At 42.0% G+C, this 22,413-nt stretch overlaps 1 protein-coding gene across 1 annotated transcript in view; it reads left to right on the forward strand.

Annotated features, from left to right (window-relative positions):
* The first annotated feature begins 2,618 nt into the window (after positions 1-2,618).
* Positions 2,619-22,413, forward strand: part of LOC132820972 (uncharacterized) — a 62,944-nt gene continuing 43,149 nt past the window's right edge. Inside the window, exons 1-3 of the mRNA XM_060833391.1 lie at positions 2,619-2,690; positions 6,439-6,572; positions 13,066-13,127. The gene's annotated coding sequence lies outside the window, so the exon portion shown is untranslated. The remainder of the gene's footprint in view (positions 2,691-6,438; positions 6,573-13,065; positions 13,128-22,413) is intronic.

Below are 22,413 nucleotides of genomic sequence, written 5' to 3' on the forward strand. Positions count from 1 at the left end.
CAGTTACGCGAAGACGATGGGAATGCAATCCGCAGTGAGTCCCTGGGGCCTTTGAAAAGAACAGCGTTCCCAATAAGAGTGGGAAATATTCTGCCCTGACGCAATACTTATTTCGTTTGCGTGGTGCCAGTTGCAATAGAGTTTTTTTTCACGGGTCTCCCTTTCTCGGTTGTGAGCGCCTTCTGGTAAATCGAAACTACTTAGTTTGGAAACTAAGGCCGTGAGTTGGAGGAGGTCTCTCGCCTTCCTCCTCGTCAGCCCCGAGTAACATTCCTCCCGGAGAGAGGCGGATTTCTTGTCAGTGTCTGTGTTTTGCACGGCGAGCTGACGTCTCCTTCAAGGGTCCGGCGTTGAACCGACGCGACCTGGGCGAAGATGAGCGACTGTGGCCTTTGCCTCAGATCCGGACAAAGCCGAGAAACTGGAAGATTATTCACCGACGGCCGAATCGCTGCCCATCAGAACTGCATGGTAGGTGGAGAGCAACAACGGACTTGGAAGCTCTCGCTTGCTTTAGCAATGACAGGACCTCAACTTGTCTCCAGTTTATTATCTGGTGTTTTTTCAATTCGGGGTCTTCTGATTAATTTTCCTTCGCTTTCAATTTCCTTGATTTATGATTTTATTGTAACTTTGGATTCAATCACCGGACTTGCGTTCCTTTTATATCAAGCGGGCAGAGTTCAGGAATTTAATATCTGGGATATTTTGAGACCGTGGTAGAGAACTGGTAAAAGCCAGCGGAGGGAATAAATTCACTGCATTCACCATTAGGGAGCAGGAGTGTTTTCCTACATCTGTTTGAAAGTACAATCTTTCGGAGCGCTGCTTCGTGGTTGGAGGGTTCCCAGGCGGAAGATGAGGCGCTCCTCCTTCAGCCGTCGTGTTGTTATGTTCTGCCGATCGAGGAGTCCAAGGACCTGCATGTCCTCGGTGGAGTGGGAGGGAGAGTTAAAGTGTTGAGCCACGGGGTGGTTGGGTTGGTTGGTCGGGGTGCCCCAGAGGTGTTCTATTGCATTCGCTGCACCCGATGTGGCCTCCTCTATATTGGGGAGACGGGCCGCTTACTTGTGGAACGGCTGGAGGAGGAGCGCCTCATCTTCTGCTTGGGAACCCTCCAACCACAAGGAATGAATTCAGATTTCTCCAGTTTCCTCATTTTCCCCTCCCCCCACCTTGTCTCAGTCGGTTCCCTCAACTCAGCACTGCCTTCCTAACCTGCAATCTTCTTCCTGACTTCTCCATCCCCACCCCACTCCAGCCTATCACCCTCACCTTGACCTCCTTCCACCTATCACATCTCCATCGCCTCTCCCCCAAGTCCCTCCTCCCTACCTTTTATCTTAGCCTGCCTGGCACACTCTCCTCATTCCTGATGAAGGGCTCTGGCCCGAAACGTCGAATTTCCTGTTCCTTGGATGCTGCCTGACCTGCTGTGCTTTAACCAGCAACACATTTTCAGCTGTGATCTCCAGCATCTGCAGACCTCACTTTTTACTCGAAGTATGTTCCAATACTCATGCCTGACTGGGATTTATGCATTTTGTCAGTGGTTGTGAAACAATGACCAGTTTACCTGACTGGCTTTTCCTCCGGTCAGAGGGAATCCACATCAGATTCCTTCAGTAACAGAAAAATAATCTGTTTATTTTCTTGTTGACGTTCAGTATATTAGACTAAAGAATTCCTAATTTATGTAACTTACACCATGCCCCTTCAAAATCCAGAACGTACATGCACTCAATGACCATTAATGACAAATGGTTTACCACATATGCTGTGGGTGGAAAAAGAATATTGTCAGGATGAGCAAAGTCCAAACCACAGTGGGGAGGAGGGGGACAGGGGCGGGGGGTTGTTTTTGTGAAACCTTCTGATTTTTGCAATGATATGCTGTTCTCTGTATGGCGACGGTTGCTCTTTGATTTGATAGTTGACCAGATTAATTTAATTGGCTAGCTTGGATGAATGTGTTTTTTTTAAGCTTTCTTGGTTTTAGTCTATAACTCATGAGAGAATGTTGGGTGCTGGGTGTGGGTGGGAGTGGGAAGAAGAGAAGTGGATGCTTACTATCTGCTGGCTCTGCCTGTTTTTTTTTCCACTATGCAGCTCTCAGTTAAACCAGAGGGCCGTTGTTAGGCAGAGACCTAAATGAGAGAGATTCTGGTTCATACTCAGTCTCAAAAAGTCTTCCTCTTATTGCTTCTAAAAGGCAATAATGTATTTTATAGCTAAGCAATGCCCAATACTTGATTTTCAAATTGTTAAACTTTGCTTTCGGTTATTGCAGTCCAATGTCCATTTTAGTTTATATTGTCAGTTCTGCTATAACATGTATTTCTTCAACACGAATTTGCTATAATGTGATTAAATAATTCAAACCATTATTTGTAGAACGCAACTTTCCTTTATCTATATTGGCTGTAACGTGATTCTACTCCCATTGGTTTAAATTGTGCTGTTATTACGTGATTTTCTTATAACATGGAATCGCACAGGAATGTGAGAAAATTGAAGCTGTGAAAAAATAGAAACAAATGTTGGAGCATCTGATATATTTACATTGTATTTCTCTTTTTTTTAATCAGCTTTTTTCTTCAAATCTTGTCAACCACAATTCAAATTTTGAAGATTTTGGTGGATTTCTTGTTGAAGATATCGAAAAAGAAATTAAAAGAGGAAGCAAGTTGGTAAGACTTCAGTAACTAAGAAAGCATTTATAAATAAAACTAACATTTTGAATCCTAATGCCATCTGAGCTAAATGTACTCCTATTTCAGACAAGCTATATTTCAGCAAGATCTGCATAACATCAGAGGTTGGTCTGATGAGTGGCAAGTAGTGTTCATTTGTTCATGTAAAATGGGCATCATTGCCTATGCCAGCATTTCTTGCCTATTCCTAATCGTCTGAAGACAGAGGTGGTAAGTTATCTTCACGATCTGCTGTAGTCATAGTAATACAGCACAGAAACAGGCCCTTTTGGTTCAACACATCTGCTTTGACTAGACATTTTGATCTGATCTAATCCCATTGTCAGCAGTTGGTCCATATCTGTCCAAACTCTTCCTGTTCATATACGCATCTAGGTACCTTTTTTAGATGTTGTAATGTGGATGTGGTGCCAGTCAAGCGTGCTGCTTTGCCCTGGATGGTGTTAAGCTCTTTGAGTTTATTGGAACTGAATAATTGAGGAGTATTCTATCACGTTCATGACTTGGGCCTTGTAGATGATGAACGTGCTTTGGGGAATCGGGAGGTGAGTGACTTGCTGGAGGTTTCATACTCTTTGACCTCCTCTTGTAGCCATTGTGTATGGCTATTCCAATTTAGTTTTTGGACAATGGTAATCCCCAGGATGTTGATAGTGAGGGATTCAATGATGGTGGCACCATTGAATGTCTAGTGAGGGCCAATGGTTAGATTCTCTTGTTGGAGATTGCCATTCCCCGGCATTGGCATAGTGCAAATATTACTTGTCATTTTTCGGCCCAAGCCTGAATATGACCCAGGTCTTGCTGTATTTAGCCATGGACCATTTCAGTATCTAATGGTCGCGCATGATGCTGAACTTTCTGCTATCTTTGGTGAACATCTCCACGTCTGACCTTATGATGGAAGGAAGGTCATTGATGAAACAGCTGAAGATGAATGGGATTTGGACATTACCATGACTAATCCTGTAGAGCTGTCCTAAAGCCGAGATGCTTGACTTCCAGCAATTACAACTGTTTTCCTATGTGTCAGGTATGACTCTAATCAGTGGAGAGTTTGCTCCGATAAGCTTATGCTAGGGCTCCTTGATGCCACACTCTGTCAAATGCTACCTTGTTGTCAAGGGCAGGCACTCTTGTCTCCCATTTTGGAGTTGAGATGTTTGTCCATGTTTGAACCATGGCTGTAATGAGGTCAGGAGTGTGGCCATGGGGAACCCAAACTGGGAGTCAGTGAAAATCAGCTCACTGACTCCCAGAGTAGGTGCTGCTTGATAGCACGTTTGATGACCCCTTTCCATCATTTTACTCACGATCAAGAGTAAACTGTTGGGGTGGTAATTAGCTGGGTTGGATTTGGAGAAAGTGAGGACTGCAGATCAGAGTCAAAAAGTGTGGTCTGGAAAATCACAGCCGACCAGGCAACATTCAAGGAGCAGGAGAGTCGACATTTCAAGATTAAGTTCTTCATCAGGAAAGGGTTGGATTTGTCCTGCCTTTTGGTTACAGTACATCCCAGGGCAAATTCCATATTTGAACAGATCTAGCCCTCAAGACTCTCAATCCCCGAAAAGCTGTGGGCCATCAAAACCTGCAGAATCCTACTCCAACATAACATAATCTGCAACCTCATGGCATGGCATATTCCCCACACGCCCATTAATGGGCGGCACAGTGGTTAGCACTGCTGTCTCACAGCGTCAGAGACCCGGGTTCAATTCCCACCTCAGGCGACTCTCTGTGTGGAGTTTGCACATTCTCCCCGTGTCTGCGTGGGTTTCCTCCCACAATCCAAAAATGTGCAAGTTAAGTGAATTGGCCATGCTAAATTACCCGTAGTGTTAGCTGAAAGGGTAAATATAGGGGGATGAGTCTGAGTGGGTTGCGCTTCAGTGAGTCAGTGTGGACTTGTTGGGCTGAAAGATTTAGATTGTACGTAATCTAAAAAAATTGCCATCAAAGCAAGAACAGCTCTAGTTGAATGAAACATGCAGGAGGGCGTGGCAGAAGCAAGCAACACCATTCATATCTAAGAATGAGGGTGTCAACCAGGTCAATCTACCAAACGGGACTACTTGCATGCCAAACAGCAAAAGTAGCAAGTAATAGACAGAGCTCAGTGACACAACAAATAGTGAGTCTGATCCAATCTCTGTAGTCTTGCCACATCTAGACATGAATGGCAGTGAATAATTCACAAATTTGACTGGAGGAGACTGTAAAAATACCTTCATCCTCAATGATGGAAGAGCTGAGCGCACACATGCAAAAGGCAAGGCTGAAGTATTTGCAACAATATTCAGCCAGAAGTGCAGAATGGGTGATCCACTGGTTCCCAGTGTCACAGATGTCAATCTTCAGCCAATTCGATTAATTACACATGATGTCAAGAAATGGTTCGAGGGCTTGTATAAGGTAAAGGCTATGTGCTGTGAAAACATTCAAACAATAGTACTGAAAAAGTCCTTAGAACTTGCTGCTACCCTGACCAAGATGTTCCAGTCCAGCTACAACACTGGTATCTATTCAGTAATATCGAGAATTGCTCAGGGATATCCTATACAGAGAAAAGAGAATAAATGTAACCTAGTCACCAACGCCCCATTAGTCTACTCTCGATTATCAGTAATGTGATGGGAGGTGTAATCAATAATGCAATCAAGCAGCATTTGCTTAGCAATTACCTCCTTATTGATAGTCAAGTCAGGTTCCACCAGGGTCACTCAGCTCCTGGCCTCATTGCAGCCTTGATTCAAACATGGACAAAAGAGCTGAATTCGAGAGGTCAGAGTGATAACCTTTGACGTTAAGTCTGCATTGGACTGAATGCTTCATCAACGAGCTCTAGCAAAACTGGAATCAGAGGCAAACTCTCCACTGTTTGAAGTCATACCTGGCACATGGGAAGATAGTTGTGGTTGCTGGAGGTCATTCATCTCAGCTCATTATCATATAGTTAAAATAGCAGCCAGTTTGCACACAGCAAGTTTCAACAAACATCAATATGATAATGATCAAACAAATGATCAGACTTTTTTGTTTGCATTGTTGGTTGAAGAGTAAACACTGCCCAGGATAGGAAGAACTCTAGTGTTGTTCTTCAGGATACTTGTATCAGATCTTGTCATTCACCTGAGGGTACAGAGTGTTTTGGATTATTATCTTCCTCAGAAAGACTGTGTGTCCGATAGTGCAGCAGACCTTAGTACAGCAACAAGAGAGGCCCAGAAGTACTCTACCGTGAAGGAAGGAAGAAAGGATTGCAATAATTTTACAACTATTTGTCCAAAGTTCTTTACCTGCTCAAAAATTCAACTTTGTAAAAAAAAAATCTCTTTGCTCTTGTCATATATAAATTGGCTTCAGTGTTTCCTGCATTTCAGCTATTTATACTTATTGGTTGTAAAACATTTTGGAATGACCTGAAGTCATGACGGGTGGTGCAGTGGTAATATCCCTCCCTCAAGTCCAGGAGGCATGGTTTCAAGTGCCATGTGCTCCAGCAATGTTTCTGAACAGGTTGATTTAGAAAATAAGTATTTGCAAAAAAAATTATGGATGACTTAGAATATACAGAACAGAAACAGGCAATTTAGCATAGTCTGTGTATTGGCTGCTACCTGTGTCCTGCACTTTATACAAAAAAAACCAAATTCTTTTGTTTTGCGCTTTGAATTTTACACATCAAACTCCAATTTCTTTTTGATTTCTGTTCTTATTTCAGAAGTGCTTTTTATGCAAAAAGAAAGGCGCTACTGTCGGATGTGAAGTGAGAATATGCAGAAGATCTTATCACTATCCATGTGCTGTACGTGATGAGGCAGCAGTTATTGAAGACAATGATAGGGGTATTTACAGGTAACTCTGGAATACGTTTTGGTAAAATTTGAAAATGGTGCTGTCATTCTTTAGCTGAACAGAAGTTGCACCAGAAATTGGTGAGATATAATTCATTTTGTTTTCAGGTTGATCCTTCAATGAAATTGTGAATTGCCACAGCAGCCCAGAGTAGGGGAGCCAATTGCTTTACTTGAGTGGTAGGTTGGTGCAGGTCAGATTGCTCGCAAAAATGAGGTTCAGTCATTGTTCCATTTGGGGAGGATTCAGGAGCTGTCACCTTTCCTTCTGTTGGAAATCGTGATACAATGGGTTGGCCTTGCTTTCAGGCAAAAAACTAAAGAAGAAATAACCTATGCGCTCTAAACCAATCAAAATATCCCTTTTGGTGTTTATCAAGATTCCTTTAAACACATCTGTTAGTCGCCTCAACCACCACACTTTATAGTGAACTTCACAGTGTAACAAATCTCTAGGTATAGATGTTTCTTGTTAAAAAAATCTTTCTTCATTCATGGGATGTGGTCATTGCTGGCTAGGCCAACATTTAATTTGCAAGATTGCAAAGAATAATGGAAAGTGTTACACTCCTCCAGCGTCAGTTATATCGTTCTTCTGGACTCAGTAGAATAAAATCAAAATACTTTCTCCAGTTATCAAAATGAGCATTTAAATGTGACAAGATTTATCAGCCACATTTCTTAATAAACCTACTTTGTGTTTGTTATCTAAACAAAAGTTAGTCACTAAAGAAGCAATAACTGGTTAATATACCCAGTCAGTAATATATATTCACTCTCTCTCACTCTCTCTCACTCTCTCTCACTCTCTCTCACTCTCTCTCACTCTCTCTCACTCTCTCTCACTCTCTCTCACTCTCTCTCACTCTCTCTCACTCTCTCTCACTCTCTCTCACTCTCTCTCACTCTCTCTCACTCTCTCGCGCACACACTCTTCAGGAGAAAGGTAGACTTGGAAAATGGGAAGCCTTCAGAAATAACGAGAATCCAGAGAAAGTGTGTTCCTGTTAGGGTGAAAGGGAAGGCTGGTAGATTTAAGAAATGCTGGATGACTAAAGAAATTGAGGGTTTGGTTAAGAAAAAGAAGTAAGGTGTGGACAGGATAGATCGAGTGAATCCTTTGAGTATAAAGGAAGTAGGAGTATACTTAAGAGGGAAATCAGGAGGGCAAAAAGGAGACATGAGATAGCTTTGGCAAATAGAATTAAAATGAATCCAAAGGTTTTTTACAAACATATTAAGGACAAAACGGTAACTAGGGAGAGAATAGGGCCCCTCAAAGATCAGCAAGGCAGCCTTTGTGTGGAGCTGCAGAAAATGGGGGAGATGCAAAATACTAATTTAGTATCAGTATTAACTGTGGAAAAGAATATGGAAGATATAGACTGTAGGGAAATAGATGGTGACATCTTGCAAAATATCCAGATTGCAGAGGAGGAAGTGCTGGATGTCTTGAAACAGGTAAAGGTGGATATATCTCCAGGAACTGATCAGGTGTACTCTAGAACTCTGTGGGAAGCTAGAGAAGTGATTGCTGGGCCTCTTGCTGAGAGATTTGTATCATTGATAGTCACAGCTGAGGTGCTGGAAGACTGGAGGTTGGCAAACATGGTGCCACTGTTTAAGAAGGGTGGTAAGGACAAGCCAGGGAACTATAGACCAGTGAGCCTGACGTCAGTGGTGGGCAAGTTGTTGGAGGGAATCCTGAGGGACAAGGTGTACATGTATTTGGAAAGGCAAGGACTGATTAGGGATGGTCAAAATGGCTTTGTGTGTGGGAAATTACATCTCTCAAACTTGATTGAGTTTTTTTGAAGAAGTAACGAAGAGAATTGATGAGGGCAGAGCAGTAGATGTGATCTATATGAACTTCAGTAAGGCATTTGACAAGGTTCTCCATGGGAATCTGATTAGCAAGGTTAGATTTCACGGAATACAGGACTAGCCATTTGGATACAGAACTGACTCAAAGGTAGAAGACAAAGGGTGGTGGTGATGGAAAGTTGTTTTTCAGGCTGGAGGACTGTGACCAGTGGAGTGCCACAAGGATCGGTGCTGGGTCCTCTGCTTTTTGTCACTTACATAAATGATTTGGATGCAAGCATAAGAGGTACAGTTGGTAAGTTTGCAGATGACACCAAAATTGGAGGTGTAGTGGACAGCGAAGAAGGTTACCTCCGATTACACCAGGATCTTGGACCAGATGGGCCAATGGACTGAGAAGTGGCAGGTGGAGTTTAATTCAGATAAATGCGAGATGCTGCATTTTGGGAAAGCAAATCTTAGCAGGACTTATACACTTAATGGTAAGGTCCTAGGAAGTGTTGCTGAACAAAGAGACCTTGGAATGCAAGTTCATAGCTTGGAGAGGGTGAACAGGCTGGGGCTGTTTTCCCTGGAGCTTTGGAGGCTGAGAGGTGACCTTATAGAGGTTTACAAAATTGAGGGGCACGGATAGGATAAATAGACCAAGTCTTTTCCCTGGGGTCTGGGATTCCAGAACTAGAGGGCATAGGTTTAGAGTGAGAGGGGAAAGATATGAGACCTAAGGGGCAACTTTTTCCATTCTGCGGGTGGTACGGGTGTGGAATGAGCTGCCAGAGGAAGTGGTGGAGTCTGGTACAATTGTAACATTTAAGAGGCATTTGGATGGGTATATGAATAGGAAGGTTTGGAGGGATATGGGCTGGGTGCTGGCAGGTAGGACTAGACTGGATTGGGATATCTGGTCGGCATGGAGGGGTTGGACCGGAGGGTCTGTTTCCATGCTGTACATCTCTATGACTCTAAAAGCACATTTCTCTGCAGAGTTTAGTTTACTGAATAAAATCAGGTTAGCCATTGAGTTCTTCTTGAAGGCAAAAGAGAAGGGTACAGACTATTTTGAAGTTTATTGCTATGATGTCGTGATGTGTGGTCGTCACTAATTATGCACAATTGTCTCTTGCGAAGTCTGTCAGCAAGACTTGCTTAGGAAATACAATCCGGAGGTGTTTCTTCAATCACCCCTTCGAAAGAACAAAAATGTTTCACCCTGAACTCAACCAAGGGACTTTCTTTTCAGAAATGAAAGATTAGTTGGCCCCTCCCTAAATCTTGTATTCTTGTGTTTCCAGAGAGTATTCCAAAGCTAGAGGAATAGGTAACTGAAGGTATGGCTACTAATGGTGAAAAATTACAGTAGTTTAATCACAAAGCCAAAATTTGTGATCACAGGTATCTTGGAGGATTGTGGAGCTGAAGAAGATTAAAAGAGTAGGGAAGAACAAGACGATGAGAAACTTGAAAAGTAGGATTTGACTTTTAAAATCAATGTCTGGTTTTACAGGATCCACTGTCCACCAGTGAATGATTGGGATGTAGGAACATAACTTGCTGCATATTAAGATATGGGCAGACAAGTTTTAGATTATTTCAGTTTTATGGATGATAGAATGTGGGAGACCAGCCAGGAATGCATTGAGATAATAAATATGGATGATGTTATGGAGGTGGAAATACAGTCTTGGTGATGGATTGGATGTTAGAATTAGTTTCATTGTCACATGTACTCACCCTGAAAGCTGAAAAGTTTACAAGACTTTATGTCACCATCTTAGGTACAGAGGTACCTAGGTGCAGATTCTTAAATACAAATTCTTAAGGAAAAAGATTAGAAAAATAAAGAAATTAAAAAGTCCAGCATTACAGATCATAAGAATAAATTAGAAAATTAAAGAAGTAAAAAATTCAGAATAACTCCTTCCAACCCAGTCCATGCCAGCATGTAACCTCTAGTTTGTGCAGCGTGTTGACTCCAGACCATGCCATGTTTTACCTCAAGGCCAGGAGTCTGTTCTACAGCCATCTCAAGGCTGAAAGTCTACACTGAGGCCAAGCCAGGCTGAGAGACCACTTCATCAGGGCAGGAGACAGCAACACCAGGCCGAGAGGTCACCTCATCAGGGTGCAAGACAGCCATGCCAGGTTGAGAGGCTGCCATGCTGGATCTATGTTGAGGCCAAGAGTACAAGTCCACGCTGAAGCTGGGAGTTTGGGACATCACTGAGAAGAAAGAAGGAAAAACAACACAAAAGAGAACTCCAGCTGAGGAGTCCTACTCCGCTGCCATCTTGGATCTGAATATGAGATGGGAATCACATCTTGTGATCAGAAAAGACATCAATGCTGTTGTCAAACTGGTTAAAATTCTGTGTTGCTGGGGAGAGGAATGGAGTTGAATGCTAGGGAATGGAGTTTGGCGTGAGGAGCAAAAACAACTCTTCAAGTTTTCCCAATGTTTGTTCAGTCAGTGATATGGGATAAACAGTGTGATAAATTAGCAATTCTGGAGGTTCAAGTGAGGTAATGCTGAGGTTAACCTGGGTGAAGTGAATATCCATGTAAAAATTAGCACTCTCTCTAGGTGATGGAATTCCAGTCTTTGGAAGATACTGTCAAAGGAGCCTTGGTGGGTTGCTGCTTGTCATGTTATTGATGGTACAGATTGCCACTACTTTGGTACAGATTGCCGCTACAAGAATTAGTGGCAATGCATGCTTAAGGTGGTAGAATCAGTTTCCAGTCAAGGTATCCTTTTTCCTAGGTGCTGTTGAGTGTTGTCACAATTATACTCCTGACTGAGGAAGTTGTTCAGTTAATTCTTGCTGGGGATGTTTGTTATTTTGCATTTGCGTGGGGTGAAGTTTCCTTGTCACTTATCAACTTGAGCCCAACTTCGTTCAGCTCTTGCTGCATGCAGGTATTGACTACTTCATTATCTGAGGAATTGTTTTTCTTTTGAGGGAGCTAGTCCAAAATCAACCCAAATTATAGCTGTGGAATGTATAATTACCTATGTTCCATTGTTCTCGTGTTTCATTGACTCCACTTTAAAAGAACACAGAACAACAACCCATGAGTACCTCCCAAATTGGTCACCCTCCTTCAATAAGCACTTCAGCATTGCTACTGGTGTTTTGGTGACTCTAACACAAGTCACTAATGACCAGTTTTTTTTCTTACCACGGTTTGATAGAAAGAATGCTTAACTTCCCTTTAAGCCTCACCATTCAAACACAGGGATTAACTCAAATACATGGAAGGTTTCTGCAGTGGTCCATTGTAGTCCCAAGCTTTTTCCAGGATTCAAACTGATTTAGATATTTATCAGTCAGTAATGTTCTCAAAAAGGGAAATAGATTTGTCATTCTTTAAGACATTGGATCAAAGTTTTGTCATTGTTGTAATTTCCTCCATCATTTCTTTATCCCAACCTAACTTTTTTATGGCAATGGCTTAAAATATAAACATTTGTGTCTGTAAAATACTCATCGGGGATTTATACTGATCCTATCTTGTACAATTCATTAATCATTTTTCCTATTATAAAGTATATCTTCCTGTTTCACAACGCCCCTTGCAAGGCTTTAGGAATTTCCATTGTCCCCGCCTCCAGACTTCACAACCTAAATCTTTCAAGTACCTAATAACATTCCATTATCCTGTCAATCATATTTTACTGCCACATCTTTGACCTGACATTTTGTTCCGTACACGTTAATAGTTTTGGTTAGCAAAAGACAGTTCTGACTAAGGAGAAGATGATTTACTCCTGCATTAAACCTCTCTTCCACTGGAAAACTGGCTGAGATTGGGAAGTGGTCACTGACTATAAATCAAGAGCTGGAGACCCAACTCTACACCATTGGAGCTATTTTGACATGAATAAATGCTGATGTGATGTGTTATGACCTTAGATGATGATAATACTGAAACAAGTCCGATTCCAGAGAGAAGCCTGGTTTACAATTTGGTGGCAATAGTCGACTGTCACTGATATATTCACATGAGTCTGCCAGTGTACTTTTAATTAACAAAATGACATAAGTTTATTTCACAAAAAAGGAAAATATTTGTTTCCCAAAAATATCTGTTACAAATGCTCAATCATGGTGAGGTATCACTTCTGTCTTCACTCTTCAATTTCTTGCTCCAACAAAGAGGTCACAAGCATTTCCTTTCACTGATTTTCATCACGGTCAGCAGATGTGATCGTTTTCATCTTTAGCTGAGGGACACAGACTAACTTGGTGACCTTCCTCTGAACTTGACTCCTTTTGAGGCTGCTACTGATGTAGTCTTTTCTTTTGAACAGAACCTGCTTCTGGCTTCTTTCTTAGAGTTTGTCAAAGTTCAACTTAGTCAAAGTTTCAGCCATTATCTCACCAGGTAACTGACCTAGTCATTTAGCTTAAGTCAAGTGATAACTTTAAAATGCTATTTGACCCACTGCTTTATAAAAAAAAAGGTTTGTGACCCTTTTTTATAGAAAAAAATACCATCTTCACCGATCTCAAAACCAAAATTCCTCTTTAATAATCCATGTTTCCAAATAATAGGATAATGTTATAAATCTTCATCATGGCTAAGAGAGTTAATATTTATTTGGTTATTACTTATTGCAGTTTTCTTTCACCCTGACTTTTGTTTTATGTTCTTTGATTTTGTTTTAGAATTTATTGTAAAGCGCATAAAAAAGATACGGAAAATCCAGCATCCAATGGAAGCTTCCACAGTAAGTTGATCTGTTGCAAATCATTAACACCCTTATTTGTACTCACTGTCTAGAGTCTGGACTGTGAGGAATATCAGCAAATGGTGATAGGAATGTCACAATTCCTCTACAGTTCCTCTATTACCAGGGAATCAAGACTAGGCCATTAAGTCATTTGAATTGAGTAAGATCATGACTGATCTTTGTCCTGTACACGTTAATACTTTCAGTTTATGAAAGGCAGTTCTGACTAAGGAGAAGGTGATCAGTCTGGGCTCCCCCTCCAGAGTTCTGGCTTTCATGCCACAACGGAACATCGCATGTGCAAATGTGGTTGAAGCCAAGACCGTTCTGTGTAGAGATACCACCATTGGTTAAATTGTTAGTTAACCATCACTGCCAGCTGATGAGCACTTCTGAGCATGGTTTATGTTGGGACCAGTTTACCTGGATAATTATTGTAGCATTCTCATTAGATGTGGCAGTTAGAATGTTGACATTGAGTGGATAAAACTTGATATCAACATTCGTCTCACCATTTCATGAGATGATAATATAATTATTGATGAGGTAATACATTCATCCCATTTTTTTGACTGTGCTGGATAGAGTCATAGAGATGTACAGCATGGAAACAGACCCTTCGGTCTAACCCATCCATGCCGACCAGATATCCCAACCCAACCTAGTCCCACCTGCCAGCACCCGGCCCATATCCCTCCAAACCCTTCCTATTGATATACCCATCCAAATGCCTCTTAAATGTTGCAATTGTACCAGCCTCCACCACATCCTCTGGCAGCTCATTCCATACACCTACCATCCTCTGCCTGAAAAAGTTGCCCCTTAGGTCTCTTTTATATCTTTCCCCTCTCACCCTAAACCTATGCCCTCTAGTTCTGGACTCCCTGACCCCAGGGAAAAGATCTTGCCTATTTATCCTATGCATGCCCCTCATAATTTTGTAACCTCTATAAGGTCGCCCCACAGCCTCCAACGCTCCAGGGAAAACAGCCTCAGCCTCTCCCTTTAGCTCAAATCCTCCGACTCTGGCAACATCCTATAAATCTTTTCTGAACCCTTTCAAGTTTCACGACATCGTTCCAATAGGAAGGAGACCAGAATTGCATGCAATATTCCAACAGTAGCCTAACCAATGTCCTGTATAGCCGCAACATGACCTCCCAACTCCTGTACTCAATACTCTGACCAATAAAGGATAGCATACCAAATGCCGCTTTCACTATCTTATCTACTTGCAACTCCACTTTCAAGGAGCTTTGAACCTACACTCCAAGGTCTCTTTATTCAGCAACACTTCCTAGGACCTTACCATTAAGTGTATAAGTCCTGCTAAGATTTGCTTTCCCAAACTGCAGCACTTCTCATTTATCTGAATTAAAATCCACCTGCCACTTCTCAGCCCATTGGCCCATCTGGTCAAGATCCTGTTAGAATCTGAGGTAACCTCCTTAGCTGTCCACTACGCCTTCAATTTTGGTGTCATCTGCAGACTTACTAACTGTACCTCTTATGCTTGCATCCAAATCATTTATGTAAATGACAAAAAGTAGAGGAATCGGCACCGATCCTTGTGGCACTCCACTGGTCACAGGCCTCCAGTCTGAAAAACAACTCTCCTCCACCACCCTTTGTCTCCTACCTTTGAGCCAGTTCTGTATCCAAATGGCTAGTTCTCCCTGTATTCCGTGAGATCTAACCTTGCTAATCAGTCTCCCATAGCGAACCTTGTCGAACGCCTTACTGAAGTCCATATAGATCACATCTACTGCTCTGCCCTCATCAATCCTCTTCGTTACTTCCTCAAAAAACTCAATCAAGTTTGTGAGACAGGATTTCCCATACACAAAGCCATGTTGACTATCTCTAATCAGTCCTTGCATTTCCAAATACATATACATCCTGTCCCTCAGGATTCCGTCCAACAAATTGCCCACCACTGAGGTCAGGCTCACTGGTCTATAGTTCCCTGGCTTGTCCTTACCACCCTTCTTAAACAGTGGCACCATGTTAGCCAACCTCCAGTCTTCCGGCATCTCACCTGTGACTATCAATGATACAAATATCTCCGCAAGAGGCCCAGAAATCACTTCTCTGGCTTCCTACAGAGTTCTAAAGTACACCTGATCAGGTCCTGGGGATTTATCCACCTTTTTACTCGTTTCAAGACATCCAGCACTTTCTCCTCTGTAATCTGGACATTTTGCAAGATGTCACCATCTATTTCCCTATATTCTATATCTTCCATATCCTTTTCCACAGTAAATACTGATGCAAAATACTCATTGTGTATCTTCCCCATTATCTGCGGCTCCACACAAAGGTCATCTTGCTGATCTTTGAGGGGCCCTATTCTCTCCCTAGTTACCCTTTTGTCCTTTATGTATTTGTAAAAACTCTTTGGATTCTCCTTAATTCTATTTGCAAAAGCTATTTCATGTCCCTGTTTTGCCCTCCTGATTTCCCTCTTAAGTATACTCCTACTTCCTTTATACTCTTCTAAGGATTCACTCGATCTTTCCTGTCTATACCTGACATATGCTTCCTTCTTTTTCCTCAATTTCTTTAGTCATCCAGCATTCCTTATAGCTACCAGCCTTTCCTTTCACCCTAACAGGAATATACTTTCTCTGGATTTTTGTTATCTCATTTGTGAAGGCTTCCCATTTTCCAGCCTCCCTGTACCTGCAAACATCTGCCTCCAGTCAGCTTTCAATAGTTTTTGCCTAGTACCATCAAAATTAGCCTTCCTCCAATTTAGAACTTCAACTTTAGATCTGGTCTATCCTTTTCCATCATTATTTTAAATCTAATAGAATTATGGTCGCTGGCCCCAAAGTGCTCCCCCACTGACACCTCAGTCACCTCCCCTGCCTTCTTTCCCAACTTAGGTCAAGTTTTGCACCTCCTCTCATATGTACATCCACATACTGAATCAGAAAATTGTCTTGTACGCACTTAACCAATTCCTCTCCATCTAAACACTTAACATTATGGCAATCCCAGTCTATGTTGGGAAAGATAACATCCCCTACCATAACCACCCTATTATTCTTACAGATAGCTGAGATCTCTTTACAAGTTTGTTTGTCGGTTTCCCTTTGATTATTAGGGGGTCTATAATACAATCCGAATAGGGTTTACCATCCCTTTCTTATTTTTCAGTTCCACCCAAATAACTTCCCTGGATGTATTTCCAGGAATATCCTTCCTCAGCACAGCTGTAATGCTATCCCTTATTAAAAACATCACTCTCTCTCCTCTCTTGCCTCCCTTTCTATCCTTACTGTAGCATTTGTATCCTGGAACATTGAGCTGCCAGTCCTGCCCAGCCCTGAGCCATGTTTCTGTAATTACTATGATATCCCAGACCAATGTTCCTAACCATGTCCTGAGTTCATCTGCCTTCCCTGTTAGGCCCCTTGCATTGAAATAAATGCAGTTTAACTTAGAGATTCCAATGATCCAAAAATGTGAATCCTTCTCCCATACACCAGCTCCTCAGCCATGCATTCATCTGCTGTATCCTCCTATTCCTGCCCTCACTAGCTGATAGCACTGGGAGTAATCCAGATATTGTGACTCTTAAGGACCTCCTTTTTACATTTCAGCCTAACTCTCTGTAATCTCCCTTCAGAATCCCAACCTTTTCCCTTCCTATATCATTATTCCAATGTGGACAATGACCTCCTGCTAGCCCCTCTCCCCCCTTGAGAACTTTCTGCACCCTCTCAGATTCGACAACTTGAAGTGCATTAAAGTCGTCATTGGACAAACATATGGACGTACATGGAATAGTGTAGGTTAGATGGGCTTCAGATTGGTATGTCTGGTCAGCGCAATATCGAGGGCTGAAGGGCCTGTACTGCGCTGTAATGTTCTATGTTCTCTCCGAGACATCCTTGATCCTGGCACCAGGGAAGCAACACACCATTCTGGTTTTTCGCTGCTGGCCACAGAAATGTCTGTCTGTACCTCGGGCTAGAGAATCCCCTAACACAATTGATCTCTTGGATCCTGATGTACCCCCTCATTGCATTGGATCCAGTCTCAATACTAGAAACCTGGCTGAGAATCCATCACTCCCTACATTTTCCAAAACAGCATACCTGTTTGAAATGGATATATCCACAAAAGACTCATGCCCTAGCTGCCTACCTCTCCTACCCTTCCTGGAGTTAACCCATCTGTGTGACTGTATCTGAGACTCTTTACTCCTTCCCCCCCCCCCCCCCCCCCCCCCCCCCCCCCCCCGCCCCTTCCTAATTGCCATCCATCCCATGTTGCTGTTGGAAATTCTTCATTGCTTCTAACTGTCTCTCCACCTGATCCATTCGATCTGGTAAGATTCACAGCATTTATGGCAGATATAATCCAAAGTAACCGTTAAACTCTCTTTAAACTCCCACATCTGACAAGAAGTACATATCACTCTCTATTAAAGGCCGTTTTTGCTCCTTCACAATCTGCACACCCAGAAAATTGCACCGTCTTATTCCTCTACAAACACTGCCCCAGGTTAAATTAATAGTTATGGCTATGTCTCTTGATTAAACTTAAAATATATCTCCAAAAACATATAATCAAGAGAGAACCCACTCTACTCTCACTACTGCAGATTCTCTGTAAGCCACACTTAAAACATTGATTAACTTATCTGATTCTGTGCTGGGAACTTCACCCAAGGTCAGTTTTGAATTTCACTGTTTGTTTATTTTCCCAGATGCACTCTGATATCCAGCGATACATGAATTCAAACAGTCTCTCTCTCTCTCTCTCTCTAGTATTTTCCCTGGGGTGGGGGAGTTCAGAACTAGAGGGCATGGGTTTAGGGTGAGAGGAGAAAGATATAAAAGACACCTAAGGGGCAACTTTTTCACGCTGAGGATGGTACGTGTTTGGAATGAGCTGCTAGAGGATGTGGTGGAGGCTGGTACAATTGCAACATTTAAAAGGCATTTGGATGGGTATATGAATAGGAAGGATTTGGAGGGATATGGGCTGGGTGCTGGCAGGTGGGACTGGATGGGTTGGACTGACTGGTCTGTTTGCAGGCTGTATATCTCTATGACTCTCAATCCTTCCCCTGCCACCTTAAACCTATGCTCTCTACCTTTCAATTCCCCATCCCTGGGAAATGGCTATAGGCCTTCATCCAATCTGTGTCTCTCATGATTTTATACACCTCAGTAAGGTCACCCTCATTCCTCTGCATTCCAAGGAATGACGTCCTATCCTGGCCAACCACTCCCTGTTACACAGACCTACTAGTCCTGGCAATATCCTCATAAATCTTCTTTGCATTCTTTCAAGTTTAACTATGTTCTTCCTAAACCTGAATGACCAAAACTGTATACAATATTCCAAGTGCTGCCTTACCAATGAATTATACAACTGTAACATAATGTCCCAACTCCTATACTCAGTGCCTTACCCGATGAAGGCTAGCATGCTGAATGTCTTCTTCACCACCCTGTTTACCTGTGATACCACTTTCAAAGAACTATCTACTTGTACTCTCTGGTCCCTCTGTTCCACAACACTCCTCAGGACCTGATCATTTACTTTATAAATCCTACCTTGGTTTCACTATCCAAAGTGCAACACCTCTCACTTACCTGTATTGAATTGCATTTGCTAATCCTCACCCACTTCTCCACATGATCAAGATTTCTCTGTAATTTTTGATAACCTTCTTAACTATCAACAATACCTCCTAATTTTGTATCATCTGCAAACTTACTAATCATGCCTTGTACATTCACATCCAGATAATTTATGTAAATAACAAATAATAAAGGTCCAAGCATAGAACCCTGTGGCACACCACTAGTCACTGAGAAACCATTTTGAACCATCATCCTCTGCTTCATACCATCAAGCCAATTTTGAATCCAATTAGCTAGCTCCCTCTGGATCCCATGCGACCTAACGTGCATGACCAGCCTGCCTTGTGGAACCTTGTCAAAGGCCTTACCAAAGTCCATGTAGACAACATCCATGCCCTACTCTCATCTATCCTCTTTGTTACACAGAATGTGGAGCAGAATTGCCCCTTCGGCCCATGATGTTGTGCCGAGCATTTATCTTAATTTAACATCAACTTGACCTCCACACCCTTCAATTTACTACTGTCCATGTGCTTGTACTGCAGTCGCTTAAATGTCCCTAATATCTCTGACTCTACTACCACAGTTGGCAGTGCTTTCTGTGCATCCACCACTCTTCTGTGTAAAGAGCCTACCTCTGACATTTCCCCTACACCTTCCTCCAATCACCTTAAAATTACCTCTTCGAAAAACTCAGATTTGTCAGACATGACTTCCTGCATGTAAATCCATGTTGACTATCAAGATGTTGGTTGCTCCTGTCCCTCAATACTCTCTCCAACTACTTGCTGATGTCAGACTCATTGGCCTGACTTGTGTTTGCTACCTTTCTTAAACAATGGAACAATATTAGCCATTCTCAGTCTTCTGGAACCAGTGGCTAAAGATGGAGCAAAAATCTCTTCCAGGGCCTTTGCAACTTTTTCCCTCGGCTCTCACTGGACTTGATCAAGCCTGGGGCATTTATCCACCTTAATGTGCTTTAAGGCTGCAAACACCTCCTTTCTGGTAATATATATCCAAAACATTCCCACTTGTTTCCCTTATTTCCTTAGCATCCGTGAATGTAATATTCATTGAAGATCTCCCCTGTCTCCTATGGCACCACGCATGGACAATCATGCTGGTCTTTCAGGGGACCTCTTCTCTCCCTAGCTACCCGTTTACTCTTACTCTTAATACAGATATAGAGGCTCTTGGGATTATCTTTTAACCTTATCTGTTGTATCCATCTCATAGCCTCCTTTTGGTAGAGCTCTTGAATTAGTTCCATGCTCTACCATTTTTCCATAACTCTGGATTTTCTGTGAATCACCGAATTGTTATGATTCAGAATGAAGTCATTCAACCCATTGTGCCTGCAGCAGCTCTGTGAATCAGTGATAGATCTATGAATCAGTGATATGATTTACTGCCATTCTCCCATCCTTTTCCTGTCAGCCTGCTAATTTTTATTCCACTCAAAAAATCATCCATTGCCCTTTGACTGCCTCAATTGAATTTGCCTCCAGCACACTTCCAGGTAATGCATTCTGACCCTAACGACTAGTTGTGTGAAAACCGTTTTCTCATTCATTGCATTTGCTTTTTTTTTTAAAACTTTAAATCTACATCCTCTCATTTTTAGTCCTTTACCTTTTTCTCTATATCTCCTTTGTGCAGACTTATCTATCTTTCTGTCTTGGTCTCTCCCCCTCCCCTCTCAGGAACCCAGTCTAAAAACTCTTCGACAGGTTCAGCATAACTTCCTTGCTTTTGTTCATATTAATTGCTCTCTCCATTTGACTGATGTGTATCCCTGCTCCAGCACATTCTTTAGAAATGTTATCTAACTTATGTTACTTCTAATTTAGTCACATTTATGTAGAAAAACATGGAATATCACTTTACACTTCTCTGTATTGAACTTAATCTGTCGTCCATTGACTTGACAATGCCCTTGCAAAGCTCTCCTCCTCACAGCTTACAATGCTTCCAAACTTTGTGTCCTCTGAAAGCTTGGAAATTGCCCCTTGTACGCTAAGAACTAAGTAATTAATATAAATCAGGAAAAGCAAGTGTACCAGTATTGTTTTTTGAGAAACCTTGCTATACATTTTCCTCTGACCTGAAAATACTCGTTAGCCTCTACTTTCTGTCACCTCTTGCTCAGCCACTTTTATCCATGTTTGTTGTGTTCCTTTTATTCCATGCCATCTCCCCAGACATCTGTTATGGGGTACTTTCTCAAATGCCTTTTGGAAGTCCATGAACACCTCATAAGCCACCTTCCTCTCATCAACTCTTTGTTAGCCCTTCAAAAAATCTCCAAATTGTTTAAACATGATTTGTCCTGCTGATTAGTCCATGCTAATTCTCCTCCATTAACTCATTTAACCATGTGACCATTACTGCTTTCCCATATTATTGTTTCTAGAATCATCAAAAATGTTAAACTGAGTGGTCTGTGACTGCTGGGCTTATTCTTGCAGGCGTTTTTTGAATAAGGTGAATGTTTGCAAATCTTCAGTCCTTTAGCACCACACTCAAAACTAAAGAAGACTGAAAATTAATGGTCAGTTTTCATACAATTTCCACTCTTGCTTCCTTCAATAACCTTGAGTCTGCTGTATCAGCTTGGTTTTCAATTCTATTAAATGACACCTGGGGAATCAATTTAACTCAGTTGGCTGGACTGTTGTTTTGCAGAGCAGTGTGATGCCAACAGTGTGGGGTCAATTTCCATCAATGGTTTGAGATTACCATGAAGGACTCTCCTTTTCAACCAGTAAGACTGATGACACTACAGCATAACACCTGTTATAAGCACACTCTTTCTTCAGCTTGATTTCTATCCCCTCTATCATTCAGGAAGCTCTGAATTTCTTCACCCTACCTTTCCATTTTGAGGGAGTGTATCCTGACTGTGCCCAGCCCATCTCTTCTTGGAAGGTAGCCCATTGTTCAGCCATGATTTTTATTTCCCACCTCCATTATACATCTAATTAGAAGTTAAGTGGTTAATTTGCTCTGCTGACCTGTAGTAAATTAGATGCCTGGGGTTGTTGGGGGGGGGGGGAGAGAATGTGTCTGTGGGGGGGGGGCGGGGGGGGGGTGGTGTCGAGTGGTATGTTTCTCTGTCTTGCAGGTACAATGTAAAAAATTTACATTGCCATTTCCTATTATTTGGAGTAAATATTACATTATCATCCCTTATTCAGAATCAATAAGAACATTGCAGTTAAAATTCTGACTACTCCCTGCAGTTAAATAATGATTTACACCAGATCTTGCCATTAAGGAATGATGTAAATTACATTGCTTCTGGAGATAATCAGGTCACTGCATCATGTCGTGAGTGACATGTGGCTGGGGGTTGCCTTGTGGGCATGACTGATGGTGATGTAAAAAGGGAGGACTGTTCCCTTGTTCAAAGAGTTTCGCTTGACACGCTTTGCAAGCGTTGTGAAAAGTGATGTGATCTTCAAAAGGGGTATTTGCTTAATAAATTTTGGTTGTTCAGAGGTTGGCATATTGCAATTGTAAGATGCTCAAGAAGAGAACCTAACACTAGCTCTATCCTTAATCCATTGAAGTCAGTTTTCCCTTCATTAATTATTCTTCTTCCATTGTTCAATCTTCTTTTCCACTGACGTCCTAAACCTTACGATGCAATTATCACTGCCCCCTAAAGTACA

Source organism: Hemiscyllium ocellatum, chromosome 12, assembly GCF_020745735.1.
Source record: "Hemiscyllium ocellatum isolate sHemOce1 chromosome 12, sHemOce1.pat.X.cur, whole genome shotgun sequence".
In the NCBI taxonomy this organism is placed as follows: domain Eukaryota; kingdom Metazoa; phylum Chordata; class Chondrichthyes; order Orectolobiformes; family Hemiscylliidae; genus Hemiscyllium; species Hemiscyllium ocellatum.